Source organism: Brassica oleracea, chromosome C1 (genome assembly GCF_000695525.1).
Source record: "Brassica oleracea var. oleracea cultivar TO1000 chromosome C1, BOL, whole genome shotgun sequence".
Taxonomy (NCBI): Eukaryota; Viridiplantae; Streptophyta; class Magnoliopsida; order Brassicales; family Brassicaceae; genus Brassica; species Brassica oleracea.
In genome coordinates, this window is record NC_027748.1 from 10,404,903 (window position 1) to 10,408,670 (window position 3,768).

General features: G+C 37.2%; 1 long non-coding RNA gene across 2 annotated transcripts; it reads left to right on the forward strand.

Moving 5' to 3' along the window:
- The first annotated feature begins 228 nt into the window (after positions 1-228).
- LOC106306824 lies at positions 229-1,873 on the forward strand. Of its 2 annotated transcripts, XR_001263195.1 has the most exons (6): positions 229-642; positions 722-801; positions 931-1,022; positions 1,117-1,149; positions 1,221-1,335; positions 1,482-1,873. It is a non-coding gene; the product is annotated as an uncharacterized LOC106306824 (long non-coding RNA). The 2 variants fall into 2 exon arrangements; XR_001263196.1 differs by lacking the exon at positions 722-801.
- The last annotated feature ends 1,895 nt before the right edge of the window (positions 1,874-3,768 follow it).

Here is a 3,768-nt window from a genome sequence, read left to right on the forward strand (position 1 = left end):
GTCTCTTCCCAGTCACTACAAAAAAAGTTCACATTGATAGCACATTGTTATAACACGTTTTACTGAACTGCTATCATAGATAAGTTTGAAATTTATGTACTATTTAATAGCATTAGATAAAAGCCATGGTAAAATTTCATTAAGCTGAAACCAAAATTGGGTTTTGGAGCCATATTTTCATTAAGAAGGAACTAAAATTCCCACTAGAGCCAACACTCAGGAAAAAAATTTAGAAAAACTATTTTCCACATTGATTCTCTTGAATCGATCTCTCCATCCTTCATCCTAGGGGATTCTTCTGTTTGGGTTTTCTTTTCTTCTTATTCATTCCATTCCAATCGAAGAAACCACATAAGGATTGGCCTTGTTCAAAGTCGAAATCGTGAATCCTAATCCGTCAAGCCACTGGATTTCGTCGTCACAGACGTTTCTTCTTCGTCTTTCCCAAACTCCTCCATTTTGCACTCTGTAAATCCATTATCGTCGTCTCCACCAAACCCTAAACCCCGATCTCTCCTTGAACAACGACTATGTCCCATAATCAATTTCACTAGTTCATGTGTATCCTCATATCCCAACTCCCCTGATTCGATAAAGGAGAGACTGATGCAGCAGAGACAACCAGTAGCCATGGCTGAACAGGTTCGATTTCTTCTTTCTCTGTCTCTTTGTTTATACAATTCTTGTTGTTCTTAACACATAGCCTGCTGTGTATATCCAGATATGCAAAAGAACTCAACTTTACATGGATTATGTTTGTATTGATTTTGATTTCACATTGATAGATGTATGTAACTCAAGGTAAGAACGATTATGATTTCTAGTTGGTAGATACATGTAACTGATGCCAAGAAAGAAAATAAGAAAAAAACGAAGCTTTACATGAATTTGATTGCTCATCGACTTCTTTGTTATATTGATGTCTTATAGCTGTAGCTACTGGTCTCATCGTTCGGTATAGACTTCCATCCATTGAAGAATCTTGTAGCTGCTGGCCGTCTCATTCATGGACGCTTGCACATGTAACTCGAAAGTCCTTCTCTTTCAATCCCTTTTTTCCAGTTCCAACAAGCACCAATCATGTAACCCCGTACTCTATTTCTTTATTGTTTGCAGATACCATTACGGCACATAGTATTCACTTGCCAGGTATTAAAAATATCCAAAGTTTGTCTCTTTTTGTTGTGGGTCATGTAAATATTGCTGAATTTTGATGTTAGGGTCCATAAGGCATCTTGACGAGCTGTTCGGTTCTTTGATGATGGCGAAAGTTTGTTCCTTTAACTTAGAACAATGCAAGCTAAAAATATTTCAACTTTGATTGAGAAAGGCTATGTGAGTTTCTTGCTTTACTCCTAGCTTCGTGTTCATAACCAAGATGTCACTGCAATCTGATGCCCAATGTCCATTAATCACTGTCAAGTTCTGTGTACCATACTCTTAGTTTAGTTATGGTCTTTTTGTTTTGATATTTTCTGCAGGAAGCGTTGTGAGTTCATGACAATGGTGGTCACAGATGCTGAAGGTCCTCTTCTTGGGGAGATTACTTGTGGAACTTTACTGCAAAAGTTGCAGGTAAATCGCAGAGGTAGCAGATGGTGGCGAGTTTGAAGCATCGATGGTGGAGGAGTTGTGGTGGACGTTTGATTCACCTCCCAGGTATTAAATCAGGATGAAGAAGATCAGTGAGATCCAGTGAGGAGGTGGCTTGAAGCTTGAAGGATCGAGGCGACTGAGAAGATAAAGAGACGAAGAAGTGCAGATCTTAGATGATATAAGATGTGGTTTTCTGTTATATTAGTTGGGCATTGTATGTAATTGCTTGCATGGTGAGATGCACGGATGAGAGTAATGTATTGCACGTTGATGTATATTTTAGATGATATAAGAAATAATGTATGTTTTATAAAATTTATGAAATATAAATTTTTATTTATAGATATGTTGTTTGTGAGAAATCTTGATTTAATATTGGGTTTTTTGCAAGATTGACTCAAAAGTCAAACCTAAAACTAACTCATGTTTTTTTTGGATTTTTCTTTTGTCCTATTCACCCCCACAAGTTCATGATATTCACGAAAATACTATCACATTTTTTTTATTTTTTTTCCGAAAATGACATTTTTACTCTCTCACCCTCATCATCTTCAAGTAATTACAAGATTGCCATTGTGATCAATACCCCAACCACCATGAACAACCAATTTGAAGCTCTTAATGCACCTAAAATCGATTTACACTCTCTCTTTCTCACTTGTTATGAACTAAAAACAACATCTCTTTCACTTTGCCTCCATATTCATCCAAAAAACTCAAGCTTTTGATTCAATTTTTTTTATGGTTTATAGAGCCATTCAAGCATACTATTCTTGGTGGGTTACTTTCGTTTTAGATTGTGGGTGGTTGGAGAAGACTCTGTGTGCTAAAGAAGTCATCTCACTAGTTTAAGGTATGAAACTGAATATTTTTCCAGATATGTTTGTGTAGAAGACTTACCCGTAAGTAGTCTGGCTGTAGAAGACTTACGGATAAGTCTTCTGGTCAAACGGACAACTTACTTTTAAGTCGTCATCTTCGTATGTTAAAAAAATAACTAGAGAATACCCTAGACGACTTACTGATAAGTCGTCAAGGATAAATGGGTTAGTTTTGCATTTGACCGAATTGTGTCAGATATTTGACTATTCCTGGACGACTTACCAGTAAGTCTTCTCCGGGAAAACAAAAATTTCAATATTTTATTAAATCTGGACGACTTATCTGTAAGTCGTCTCAGGCTACTTTTGCAATTGGAAAATATAAAACTTAAATTTAACTTTTCCCAGACGACTTACGCGGAAGTCGTCCAGTAAGACGACTTACTTGAAAGTCGTCCAGGATAAGCAAAGTCGTCCAGATTTAATTCCCAGATTATGGTCAAACCTTGCTTATCTCAGACGACTTTCTTGTATGTCGTCTGCCTGGACGACTTTCAAGTAAGTCGTCTGGGTAAAGTTAAATATATAAGTTTCTTTTTCGAATTGCAACTTAACCTGAGAAGACTTACAAATAAGTCGTCTAGCTTTAATAAAATATTGAAATTTTTGTTTTCCCTTAGACGACTTACTGGTAAGTCGTCCAGAAAAAGTCAAATATATGATACAATTCGGTCAAATGCAAAACTAACTCATTTATCCTAGACGACTTACTGGTAAGTCGTCTAGGTTTTTTTTTAACAAACAAAGCTAGACGACATGACAAGTAAGTCGTCCTATTTAAAATTCAATTGCAAAAATGACCTGTTTGGACGACTTACCGGTAAGTCTTCCAGACGACTTACTGGTAAGTCTTCCAGACGACTTACTGGTAAGTCTTCCAGACGACTTACTGGTAAGTCTTCCAGACGACTTACTGGTAAGTCTTCCAGACGACTTACTGGTAAGTCTTCCAGACGACTTACTGGTAAGTCTTCCAGACGACTTACTGGTAAGTCTTCCAGACGACTTACTGGTAAGTCTTCCAGACGACTTACTGGTAAGTCTTCCAGACGACTTACTGGTAAGTCTTCCAGACGACTTACTGGTAAGTCTTCCAGACGACTTACTGGTAAGTCTTCCAGACGACTTACTGGTAAGTCTTCCAGACGACTTACTGGTAAGTCTTCCAGACGACTTACTGGTAAGTCTTCCAGACGACTTACTGGTATGTCGTCTGCGTCAATGTTTAGTAAACTTTCATTTTCTCTATGTTTACTAATGTGTTTTATTTTGAATTTTTGTAGATGATGCG